The sequence below is a fragment of the Manis pentadactyla genome, chromosome 7 (assembly GCF_030020395.1).
Source record: "Manis pentadactyla isolate mManPen7 chromosome 7, mManPen7.hap1, whole genome shotgun sequence".
In the NCBI taxonomy this organism is placed as follows: domain Eukaryota; kingdom Metazoa; phylum Chordata; class Mammalia; order Pholidota; family Manidae; genus Manis; species Manis pentadactyla.
In genome coordinates, this window is record NC_080025.1 from 4,381,414 (window position 1) to 4,395,190 (window position 13,777).

Consider the following 13,777-nt stretch of genomic DNA (forward strand, 5'->3'; position numbering starts at 1 on the left):
GTTTGCCCCACTCAAAAATCTGATTAACACATTTGAGGAATAAATAATGATGAGTTGGGACTGAAATGATAAACCTATTGGATTTCAAGTCTGAACAGGAAAAAGGAAATGAGCATTGACTCCAACTGATAAGTGGTCCCTAAGCGTTCACATCAGCCTGGGCCAGGAACCAGACTCACCACTTTGAATCTACTTGAAAAAAAGGAATCATAAACTGAAACATGGCATGAGTGATTCATGTAGAATTCAGTACAGAGAGACAAAGAGATTAAAATTCGAAAAGTGGTAAAGATGGGCTAGGTAGACTTAACAACTCTAATGTGGGTCCACTTGAAATTTCAGAAGAGGAAAATAGAATAAGTTTTCAGACAAGTAATGACTGAGAATTTTTCACAACTGAAGATTTGGAGAGATCTTTGCAATGGGTATGTCTAACAAAGATGAACACCCTGAGTATCTGAAGAACTGCAAACCACTAAGGAAAAAGTTAAACAAAGAAAGAAAAATAATAAAAGGAAAAGAACAGTCAATTTATAAATGCAAGAAAATGTTCCATTTCAACAATTTCAGAAAATATATATTTAAATCATAAGAAGATGCCATTTTACATTAATTAGATTGAAAAAACTACGAAAATATGATGTTGGTGAGGATATGGATCAGGCAAAGGATTTATAGACTGCTGATTACAGTATAAATGGAGAGGAATTTGGTAATATCTATTATACTTGAAGATGCATATGTATCATGACCCAGCAATTCCACTTTGCGGTCTCACAAACTCAGACCAGTGCATGTACAAGGAGATTTGCTGCATTGCGCAACATGGAAAAGTTCACACAAATGCTCATCAATCAATAAATAAATTGTGGTGATGTATTTGTACAGTGAGATCTATAGCAATCAAAGTGAATAATTATACCTACACATACCAATTGTATAATATTTTTTAAATGACAGGAAATTTAGAATATATGTTTATCTTTAGATTAGTTACAACTGAGTAAAATGAGAGGGTAATCCAATGACAAGAGACAAAAACACAATTTCACTTTATCTACAGTGTGTTACTTTTCAAAATGAAGATACAAATTGGCAGAAGCTGAAATTTGTTAAGTATAAATGTTTATTGTAGTTTCCTGCATTTTCCTCTAAATATTTTATAATTAAAAATTTTTAAAGAATTCATTCAGTATTATTCTAGACATAAAGTCTCAAATTTTACTCAATTATTGGTTAATTAATTTTAAGCCTGTTTGGTACCTCATGAAGTCCAAAGAGTAATGTTTGATCATACTTTCCATTCCTGTGCACCCATGTGTACCTTCCGCATTTCCAAGCTCTCTCTCCTCAAGAAAAGCCCTGATTTTAGAGGTAAAAGTTTCACCAAAATCTGGAGTCCAACAGCCTTCTCAATCTGGGTTTCTTGTTTTCCCAGATTAACCTTTCGCCAATTCCTCTCTCTCCTCATGTCTTTAGAAACCCACCTCCACCTCCCTCAGAGAAGCAAACAAGTCAAAATTAGTTCAATCAATCTGGCATTTTCCCCATTTGGTGCTTTTGGCCATGTTGTTTCTGCTGTGTCGTACTCTGTCTCTTTTTCCATCAGAAGAAATCTTTATTTAGTTTCTGCTCAAGTATCACTTTTGCAGAAAGTTTCTCTGACTACCCTGGAAGAAAAATTTCTCCCTCTCTCTTCTGAAATCATCAGATAGAACTTTCATATAACCCTATTTGAGAACTTAACACATTGAATTCTGTTTAGTTGTCCTCTATACTTCCTCTGGTAGATTATATGTTAAATTATTTAACCATCCAGCCACCCATCCTTTATTGAAAAATCTGCTATTCATCAGGCACTCTTTAGAACGTAGGCAACAGAGTTGTAAGAGCTAATACTAGTTTTTAACAAATTTCTTGTCTATGCAGAGAGGAAACTTAATTTTAATTTGCAAAACAGAATGTTAAGTGCTGTGGTAGGGAACGCTCTGCAGAGAACACTTGGGAAGAAAAGAGAAAAGTCTGTGGCATAGGAGGGCAGAAATTATGTCCAGGGAACTTCTCTGGTTGGGGTTGACTATTAACTATTCAGAATCTGACATATAAAACCCAACAGATGTTATTAAACATACTTTATTTCGAGTATCTGAAGGCTTATTTTCTCCAGTGTGCTTGACAAAGTCCATAGGTAGTGATGTTATTTCAGAGACAGTAAGAAAATACGAAGTCCCGAGCATTTCCACTGGAGGGAAATGCATTTCCACCAGGGAAAACGTCGGTGTTGCAGACTTTGAGGGCAGGTAGATTAACTACGTACAACCCCCCACTAGGGACAAACAACCGCGTCCACAGGGGTCTCCCCAGAGCCCCCTGCGGCAGGGAGCCTCCGCGCGCCCTCACTCCCGGGGACGCCTCGGGACCGGGGGCCTCGCCGCCCGAGCAGGCGCACTCCACTCCAGGCCTCCCGAGGAGACGCGGAATTTGCTTATACAGGGCGCCCGACTCCGGATCCCAGACCGCGCAGACCCGGTGCGTGCGATGGGTTACATGGGAGCAACGCCGTTTTCCTCCGCTTCCAAACGCGCTGCACGAACCCCAGCCTCGCCCTGCTCAGGGAACCCAGGGCTCAGGGCAGACTCCCGTTGCCAGGTAACCACCTCCAGCGCACGCCGTCTGCCAGGGTCACGAGCGGCCACCGCCTCCCCCAAGACGCGCCAATCAGCGGCCAGAGTGGTTGTCACGTGGGCAGAGGGCGGGCCCAGGAGGCGCGGGGTTGGCGGAGCCCGCGGCAGGTCGCCCTGCCCCGAGCCCGGGACGCAGGAGGGGCGGGACGCGGCGGGCAGATCCGCGCGCCGGCTGAGCTGACCGCCGCTCTGCTTCAGCACCGCCCGCTGTCCGCCGCTGCGCTCGCCTCCTCCGCAGGTAAGCGCCGGGACCCGCGGGCCTGGAGGGTGGTCCCCGATCCGGGCGGCGCGGGGAGCGGCCCTGACCAGCCCCGACCAGCCCCGAGAGGGTCTCAGGCCCGCGTTTTGTGAGCCCGGTGGGGCTTTGCACACGACGGTGCCTAATGGGTGAATCCCCTGAGTTTAGAGTCACGCCTGTCAGAAGGCACAGGAATCTGACCCGACCACAGAAGCTTCAGCGGACCATTACCGGAAGCACTGCTTTATTTTTATTTTTTAAGGCAACCAAGTATGTATCTAGAGTCTAAACTGTTATTCCCAAGGCTGTGCCCGCCACGCACTTCTGTATAATTACCTACCCTTTTAAGATGGCCTTACTATTCAGGTTATACCAAAGAAGCTTTGAATATAAAGGAAATGTGTTCCAGAAAAAGGCGGTATTGAATGTGAGGCATAGTATGTGTTAAGTGAATCATAAAAATACAATATTTCCTGTTTTCCCAAACAAATCCAAACAAAAACCCCCAAACCCAGACTTTTTGCAAGCAGATATTAAAGGGAGCAAAAATTTAAGCTTTTTACTGTATTGATTGAAAGCAATTGCTTTGAATGACACTTAGTGATAACTCTGATCATGTATCAAAAGTAAGTCACACTAGTTTTTGTAACTTTCATATACATTTATCAATTTATTTATTTATGAGAGTCTTTAGCAAGGGTTTGAAGGAGATTGCATTTCTGACTATTTGTTGAGTATTTCAGAAAAACCTTTCAGAGAAACTTATTTCTCTACCAGTTTTTATAACCAAAGTTACACGTTCTTCTCCAACACTTAAGTACTCTCAAATAAGAAAAAGATTTCCTTTAGGTTTTTGTTTCTCCACAGGGTAAATTCTTTGGGGGAACTTCTAAATTATCTTCAGGTATCCATGTGTAATTTCTTCTTATCAGCACCTTGAGCATAATCTCCCTGTGATTACCGTGGAGCACAGGACACTCTTGATTGTTGACGTATCACTTACCTTGCTTGGGGTGAGCTGACCCTGGTCTTGTGATAATTAGAACCCCAATGGAAAAAGCACTCTTAGATCCTTTGAAATTCTGCCACACTGGCCTCCGTGTGCAAGAAAATGGTCATAGTAATTATACCTTACCTGTGGGAATGCAGAGATCTGAGACAAGTAGTCTAACAATCTTTCCTGTTCTATGATCTAAAATTAAATATTGTAATTAAGTGACTATGAAAAATTGTCAGTTAATTCAACAAAATTTTGGAAGACAAGCTCTAGTGGATTGTTTGGAGAGAAGGTTACAAATGCTAGTTTTAGTCATTGCATTAAGCATTCCTGGGAAGTTTTCTAAATTGGAATAATCCAACGGCGTATTTTGAAGGGCATACATGGGAAGAAATACATATTTCTTAACTCCATAAACTGTGTTAAAATGGGTGGTTGGATTTTATTATTTATATTAATCTGATTGTCCCCCGTGTTGATACTCATACTAAAAAGAACTGTGGGTAATGCTAAAAATACACGAAATACAGTTACTCGAAATTTAAAAATTCTTTTTATTTTTGATTACTATATATTGGTGTACTAAAAATTTTTGCTACTCATTAGTCACATAATAATTCCATATATTAGAAAGCCACAAATTAATTTAACCTAGAAAAAATGTTTTTGAATTCCTCTGCTCCCCATAGAGGGACTTGCAGGACTACAGTGGTTTTGTTTTCTGTAGCCTCTAGCTGGTAGCCCTGCGCCCTGTGCATAGATGACCAGTGGCAGGTTGTAAGTTACTCCGAGAGCAGGAAGTCTTGTATGTTTCTTTATTTTGCCCCAATAGCTAAAAGAAGTCCAGTGTGAATTACAAGGTTTAAATAAGATATGTGCAAATTCTCCTGACTAGCTAATTTTTTTGCCTAAAATCTATAATGAAAGACTAAAAATGAAATTCAAACAATTTTGAAGGATTCACATTTCCTTTGTATATTGCAAAATTTATTTGAAATCTGATATATTCCAGAAAGGTAATAGTTTATCAGTTTATTGAATGGCCAGTTTACCGAGCCATTCTAGGTAATGATGTATATACAAGCATTACTACTACTTTCTGCAGTTGCTGAGTTATCTCTTGTGTTGCACTTCTGTTTCATTTAGCAGATATATAGAAATATCACATTGAAATATTGAAGTGAAGTCATGGAGCTTTCAGTGTGTCTTCGGGAACTGAGTGTTTCACTGAGAGTATTTTAATCCATAAAAATTGTATAAGGAGATTGGGAGGAATTCTGATTAACCCTGACTCCCTTTCTTTCATATCAGAAACCTATCTTAAACTGAGTTGGTTGGTACTTTTCAGCATCCAAGACCGTGCTGTGTTCTGTGATAACCACAGGGAAATTATTCTCTTGCTGTTTATGAGACTGTGCCTTGGAGTTTTGTAAGCAAGAAATGAGATACAGATGCCTGAAGAGAATTTTAGAAACTCTCCAAAGGATTTACTCTGCAGAGAAACAAAACCCCAAAGGAAAAAACCTTTTTCTTTCTTGTGGTTACTTAAAATGTTTCAGAAGGACTTGTAACTTTGGTGGTAAAAATTGTTAGGGAAATACTATAAAATGACCTTGGCCTTTGTATATTGAAAGAGAAAAATCCTATTATGACTGATTAGAAAAACTTCAAAAAGTTCTCATGGTAAAACATGGGCTGTCATATTACAAGACAGAGTTCAGGTTGTTTTCACTTGATTTTAAACAAGTATAAAAAGAGAAATTCAAACCTTTGAAATGGGCTACACTTTGTAAAAATGGCAACCTGACATTGGAGCCACAGGTGGCACTTACCATCTAGATGTCACATGATCAGCTACTTGGGTGAGATAATTTTAAAAAATTGTAAAAGCATAATTTTTTATTACTTTACACGTTCTTACAAAATATTATTTAGTAGTCTGCCTCCTAAAACTCTGGAATTCTACATTCTAATTTGAGAAGTATACGTGTCATAGATGTGGACATAAATCTTTTACAGTAAGATCATATAGGAGATAATTCATCAGTTATTTGCTTTTTTGGGGATAATTGATAATTGTCATGTTCAGGGAGACTATCAGAAGATGGAGACTATCAGAAGATGTAAGAAATAATTTTCTATGCTTCAGTGGGGGATGTTACAACATTCAGTACTTGGTTTATGGATTCAAATGCAAGGACATGGAGAACTCACAATAAAGGTCATTACATAATTTTCCTTATGCTCAGGTGTGTTGTTTTCTTCCCGATTGTTGACACTTTAAGTTGTGAGCATGTACCAGTATCCCAGGCAATTATGTATAGTAAATTTAATTTCCTATCTCTCACACCCAAACATTTACTTTCAAATTGGAGAGCAGAAAATAGTTCTCGTTACATAGAACATTCATGTTTGATGTGCTGTGGGGAAACAATCATTTTCCAATATAAAGCATCTCTACATGGAGTCTTGGAAATTGTATAGTTGATTAGTAAGAAGTAGGTAATACTTAATTAAGTTGATCCTTTCGGATAAAACATTATGAATGAGCCTTAAAGAAAAGAGACACCATTTTATTTTAAAGGTAACATGGTAACAGATTTGAAGGAGTCATTTCAGAATTTAAGCTAGAAACACCATTAAAGACCAGTTAGTCTAACACCATTATTGTGTAGATGGACTCACAAAACTCAATTATTTTCAAAATTGATGGGAAAGCTGGTCTAGAACCATGGGCTCCGGCGCTCAGCATTGTGCTTCTCCCTACAAAGGTGCAAAATATGTCCCCAACATCATTTTCTCTTTCATTGTATTTTTTCAAGTGACTAATTCAAAAGTTTAAGTAGTTAAGATTTAAATCACTTTTGTGTTGTCAAAATGATCATTGTACATGATGAACAATATGCATGTTCATGATGTATAGAAAGTTTACTTAAAATATCAGTTAAAAATTTTCCTATAAATTTGTATAATATTTTTATTTGCTCATTGATATAATTTAAGTTGGCTGCAAAGTCTTTTATGATTTTTGGGGATCCAGTAGTATTAGAAATTCTTTACTGTGATGCACCCCAATGGTACATAACTGTTCACAGCCATGCCATCTACATTTGAATATTAGGAATACTATAAATAAGAAGCTTTCAGAAGTTACATCTGACATCTAGTAGATTAGCAGCCTGTCTGATCTATGCATTGGCTCTGCCTTAACTGATACAACCCTTTATTTATCAAACTTCAGGATTTATTTCAGGCCTTCATCTATCAATATATCAATGCATATATTAAATAAATTTTTGAATTTAGTGACTTTACATGGTCTATTTCTTCCCATTTTAAAGCTTTCAAGCTTTAAATCCATTTGATTTCTTTCACTGTTTTTTCTTAACTGACTTGCCAGAATTACTTTCGACACTCTTTGCCAGAACATGAAGGTGCCAGTTTAAGTGATTGTTGCTGCCAAATGGGAATCCTGGTTTTCACAGACAGATAAGCAAGCATAAAGGCCCACCTTACTTTAAAAACTCATATACAGAGTCCAACCCACAGAACATATTAACTGGAGGAGGGGGCAGGGATCCAGGGGTTTAGAAAACGATTCATGGCATAGCTTCTCAAGCCTTCCTTCATGAGGAACAATCCTTTTTATAAAACTAAGTCTGCATATGTATGCCATGCCCTACTATAGAAAAAAATCCTACATCTTTTTATGACAAATATTTGCATGTTTAAATCATAGTGTCTCTCGCAATGGAATATTGTTTATAGGTGAAAATATGTGATTTCACCCTCCTCTTTTTCTTTGGCCTACTCGTAATGGTCACACTAAAGGTACATAAATGACTCTAATGTTAAAGAAAAGTGGATCACTTCAGTCAAATTAAAAATTATTTCCATGTTGTAGCTCAAGAGATTCTGTAATTCTCCAAGCAATCTAGAGAAATCTAATTCCATAATTCAAATCCATATAATTTTCATTTGGAAGTTAAATGTGTAGGAAAGTATAAAAATAAACATGTAGATGGATGATGTAATAACTGTTTTCATTTTGCCACATCTTTGAATCAGTGTCTTGGTCTTACATATAATTCCTGCACTTTGCTGATCAAATTGGAATTCCTACTGGTACCAGGGATCATTTTGTGAGTTCAAACTAAAACTACCACAATTACCTAACCCTTTTCTATTTGCTACCTAATCCAGGATTTTAACGTGGGTTAATACTGTACTTGTGACCTATTTTATCTCCTAAGCTTTTAAGAACATCATGATCTGACATATGTTGGGGATGCTTAGATAAAATGCTCTGCCAAACACGTAAGACAAATTTAGGAATGACAGAAATTTAAAAGTCAGTAGAAGAAACCAGAGGCAGTTTTTCTGCTAAAAAATTATCTTCACTGTTGTTGAACTAAGTAAGTGGTTCTTACGCTCTGCTGTGCATATAAATCATCTGGAAGTGATGTTAAAAAGCAGGTTCCTGACTCCACCTCAGGATTCTGATCCACTAGTTATGGGTTGTGAATTCCAGGAATCTGCATTTTTAGCAAGTTTCTCAGTTAATTCCAGTGCAGGAGACCTGAGAACCACACTTAGAGATGTGCCAATTTGTAGATCTTTAATTTTTTTTCATCCTTGATAATCATCACAGTGAGAATAGTGTTCATTTACAATCATGGATACTAGACAGAGGAAGAAGATCTCAAGTCAGTGGACTAATGGCTGATTTTTTTTAAATCCCATTTTTTGCAGTTTCCAAATGTTTTCTAATAGGCACATATTAATTATACAATTATAAAAATATTTTTCAGACATAGCTCTGAGCATATAGAGTATTCAAATTTTAAACACTAATTTCCAACACAATATTTTTAGGGTTTTGTTTTTTGTTTTTTATTAATAGAGGCAATAGATTTGTATTAAAATTTACAAAATTCTGAAGAGTATAAAGGTGAGCTCAACAAAACTACCTTGAATCTCTGCATCATGATATGTCTTTAACCTTTGCATATGCATTTTTAAATACTTTTATTAATTTTTCTTACTGTTTCTCAAACCTACCAGGACCTCTTCAGTCTCAGTCTTTCCTTTTGCGTCTCCCTCTTTAGTGAGCTTTGCCACCAGATATCTTTATATTTTGCCTTCTCAGCACCTTCATATTTTTGCTCATTAATCACCTCAGTGAGATCTCCCTATACCATCCTTTAAAAAATTGCGATGTCAGCTCCACCTCCAGGCTTCTAATATTTCCCTGCGTTAGTTTTCTCCGTACTGCAAATTATCTTCTAATAAACATCATTTACTTGTTTGTTTTGCTTATTTTTGATTCCTTCCCATGAGAATAAAAAGCTATGGAAGAGCAGGTTTTTAAATCTGTTTGTGGAGCATTTTCTCCTCGGTGCCTGCCTGGCGCAAAGTTTGTGCTCAGTAAATATTTGTTGAATGAATGAATGGAGAAATGATATGAACATTCCTAGAAAATATAAACAAGTCAAAGGAATAATAATTCCCAACCATTAAATAGTCAACCATTTACCTTGTGGTGTGTATTCTCTAAATTTTTATGTGTGTGTGTGTGTGTGTGTGTGTATATATATATATGTGTGTATATTATATGTGAATTATATATTAATATGTATAAATATTATATAATATATGCATTATGTTTATAATATCATAATTATATCTAAATATATCTGATTACATAATATATATAATTATATAATAGAATAGAAACATTATAATTAATATTGTAGAATATATATAATTTCTCACTCTTTTTCTCTTTGACTATTGGTTCTATTTCCTTTCCTTTTTACACTCCCATTACATTTGTATTGAATTTGTCAGCATATCCTATCTACCTCTATTGTTCAGTTCTATTTTACTCTTCTTTTTCCTCTAAGCATTATTTGTGGTATGTACTATTTATTATATTCCACTGCGCACATACTGATTTCTGCTGTATCCAGTCTACTAATAAATTCATCCACTGAGATTTAAATTTTAGACAATGTGTTTTTCAACTTAGAGTGTCCATTTTTTTTCTGTTTTATCTGTACTTTTCTTTTCCTGTCTGAATCTAGTCAAGTTATTATAGCAGGGTTAGATTGGCCTCATTGAGTTGGGAAGTATCTCTCTACCTCTGGTTTATGAAATAGTTGGGTAAGCTTGGTATCACTTGTAATTTAAGTGGTTGATAGGTTTTACTAGCGAGGCCATCTGGGCCAGGATTTTTTCTTTAGGGAAAGTTTTTTAAATTTAATTTTTTTTCCTTTTTGTATATTCTGATTCTCTGGTTAGAATACCTCATTTTTCAACTTGTTTGTAACTATGCATTGAAAAGATCATGTGACCTGAGCTAAAGAGAAGTATACTGTATATTTTGTCACTTCGTTACTAGTGATTCACTAATGGGAGAGTGTTGTCAGCTGTATTGACTTTTTTGTTCTTCAAGGATGAGGTTTCAAAATGTTCTTTGGAGGTAGCTACTTAATATGTTGGAAGGTCTGGTTGAAACCTGAAATGCTGGGATGGGAACTATTTGTACAGATTTGCTCAGGCATTTACAAATGTGCTAGTGGAGATCTCAGGGGCACAGTTCCCTGTGGAATAGTAGGAATTGAGGTATTAAAGGATCTGTTATGGAGGTGGATTTAACAGACATCCCTGGTGATGATCATGGCAGTCAGCAGAGTCCCTGTTAGGATTCCTTGGGACCACAAACATTTTTCCTTAATCTAGCCCACCTCAGTCCCCTTCAGTTGTTTAGGTATACTTCATTTTTTACTCATTTTCTATTGAGAGATTATTTATTCTTTGTGTCCACCTTCCTCATCTGCTTGCCCCTGACATTACTTCTCAAAATATTTGTGGATTAAAGAAGTATTAGTGCTACATCGCCAAAAGAGACTTCAGTTAAGGTGTTCCAAGATATGATGGCTGGGGATGGTAAGTGGGACAGGACACTAAGCAGAAAATAAAAAGATAAATGAACATGTTCAAGTGACGTTAGCAAATATAATCCAATTATACAATATGTATATTTGGACAAGTTCATTTGGGTTTTTTTCTTCCTCTTAATTTTGTTAGTATTAGAAAGCACTCCTGGGGATCCTTGGTGTATAATTTCTTTTTCCTTGGATTATATGCCTGACAGCAGTAATGTGCAATTTAGTGTTTTGTAGCAGCAAAATTTTCTCATTAGCATAATTAGCATAAAGGAAACATTGTAAACTTCATAGAAATCCCCCTTGTGGCCCCTTCCTGTCACTGCTTCTCCCTGAAGAAACTCTAGTAACTTCTAATAGTGTAGATTAATTTTACTTGTTTCTAAATTTTTTATGAGTGGAATCATGTCATATGCATCCTTTATGTTTAACTTTCAGTCATAACAATATCTTACCAGTGAATGGAAACTCACCTTGCATCCAGGACCTCCGGTTATTCTAAACTGTCGCTTTAGCTCACGTTGACCTCTAGGAATTAATCACAATTTTATCCAATCTTTTTCTTGCCCACTTTATGTTGTCACCTCTTTCTCCCATGCCCTGTCAAAGGTGAAACAATTAGTCTGTCCTGTCTCTTCAGAGAGGTGCTTGTTACTCTTTGGAATTCCCTTGGTTGCTTTGCAGCCCAACAATTTAATGTAATCTTCCTCCAGAGAGCACACACTCGGCTTTCGGAAAGTGTTAAGATAGAGTAATGCAACTGTTGAAGACTTCGTCTGCAGGTGAGCTTCGGTCTTCGGAAGGCTGCTTTGTGTCGCTCCTGTTCTCAGTCCTAGGAAGCACACTTTTTTCCTTGGCAGCATCAGAGCTCCAACTTTGTTCCCGCCAGCTCTGTGAGAGCACCAGGAGCTCTCCGTAACTCCTCAGGATCCGGGCGCTGCTTTTACAGGCACTTCCTGGTGGGGCAGAAGCAGCACCGCCTCCCTCCGCGCAGCCAGCACCCCAGGAAATGTGCCCGGGTAGTCTCCTTGGACCTCTCCGGGAGGCGCCCTTCTTAGTCTGTGATTCCGGAGACTTGGGTGTGTGTGTGTGTGTGTGTGTGTGTGTGTGTGTGTGTGTGTGTGTGTGTGTGTGTGTGTGTGTGTGTGTCTCTTCTCTAACTCAGACTTCCTCTGACGTTTTTATGTCGGGTTTTAATCTAGTTGGGATGGACAGTTCACCCGACCTGTAGTGATATAATGCTTTTAACATCTGCCATCCACTAATGAAAATTCCTCAAGAGGAGTGTCTATTCATAATAAGAGCAGGCAGACATGTGGTCCCAGATCTGTAGCAACTTGTGTGACACCTTCAGCACAAGGAATATTATACTTCCTGAGTCTCTTTACAGCCCCTGTCCCCCCACTAACCCACCCAACCATGACTCTAGACAGGACAGATAGAGATAGATGGAAGAGAATGATGTTGAGCCGTGCCACATGTTTTATATCTGATTCTGCCCTGTTTGATTGAAGAAGCAATGGCCTGTGCTTATTTTACATGTTCACCTAGTTTGTTAGGAAGTTTTAAATAAGAGTAATGACTGTCTCATGAGGCAGCGGAGGCAGGGGCTGACTGAGAGTATAAGAGCTGCAGGTCGTACCCTAGGTAGGAAGACGTAACTTGGAGGGGATGGATTTAGTAGAGGAAAGGATAGCCTGCTAATACTACAATTTTTGAGGATCAAATCAGTATCTTGGTCTGACATAGCTGGTAAAACTGGATAGAAAATCTAAATGGAGAATGGAAGCAGACCCAATGGAGACTGAGCTTTAGGTAATAGGCAGAACATGTTCCTTTGCTCTCTGTTTAGGATCTTAATTAAACAGGCATGAGTATTTAAAAGCATTATCAAGTACAGGCAGAAGAGAGCATAAATAAACATTTCAATGTCTGTTACAGTGGGTTCACATGGAATCACAACCAGTACTGTTAGATCTAGGCCAGAGATTGCCAACTTGAGTGCTGATTTAATTCCCGTGTTTATAGTAGGATGTTGATGACTGGCAGGTATGACCACCATCTCAGAAGAGAGCAGAGCCCTTCCTGCATTATTTGTGTAAGGTTGCTGTAACCCCTAGACAGTCCTAACTGTCCTGACACAAAGAAGAGCATTTCCAAACATGGGAGAGGGGTAACAGATGGAAGTATAGCATGTGTATAAAGCAGACCATACACAAGGTGTGCCAGTACAGTTTCCTGTTGTGAAAAGAAAGACTCATCTTAACTATTTTTCAATGATTAATTGTTAGAGATGGAAAAAAGGATGAGATAACTCAGATTCTTTACATAAATATTTCTTGCTATAGTTAGTTAATTAAAAAAAAATCCTTTCTTTTAAAATTGCCCTGCCACAGGACATAGGTTGTCATAACACTGTAAATCTTACAAATCTTGCTTATTTCCTATAGTCATTAGACCCCAATTTCCTAATTATGTAAGGTGAAATGTTGATTTGATGAACTCATCTCCATGGAATGTGTGTATCTTCCTGTACTCAAGAGTGCTGGCTCATGGTATGGCTAGGAGTAATGTATCAACTGTTGCCACAAAAATACTTCATTACACACTGCCAAAACTCATCAAAACATGACAGTAAGCAACTCATGGAGAGGAGAGCCTTTTAAGGACCCATTTTAAAGGTAGTTTGGTAAGAGTTGCTGATCAGGTCTTGGTGATGCGGAGGGGAAGGTGCTGAAAAAAAATCACAGATGGCTTGATGTTTTTATCTCAGGATACTGTCTAGATAGAGTATAATCATAGTCACCAAAATTAGGAATGCAGGAGAAAGTCAAAAATGTGCAGGGCTGGTAGAAAGTGGAACCTCACTTGAAAGAGATGAACTGGGCTTTACACATGCTCCTACTGA

The 13,777-nt window shown here is 37.9% G+C and overlaps 1 protein-coding gene across 1 annotated transcript in view; it reads left to right on the forward strand.

Annotated features, from left to right (window-relative positions):
- Window positions 1-2,868: 2,868 nt before the first annotated feature.
- The window catches only part of WDR17 (WD repeat domain 17), a 69,624-nt gene continuing 58,715 nt past the window's right edge, over window positions 2,869-13,777 (forward strand). Inside the window, exon 1 of the mRNA XM_057505064.1 lies at window positions 2,869-2,922. The gene's annotated coding sequence lies outside the window, so the exon portion shown is untranslated. The remainder of the gene's footprint in view (window positions 2,923-13,777) is intronic.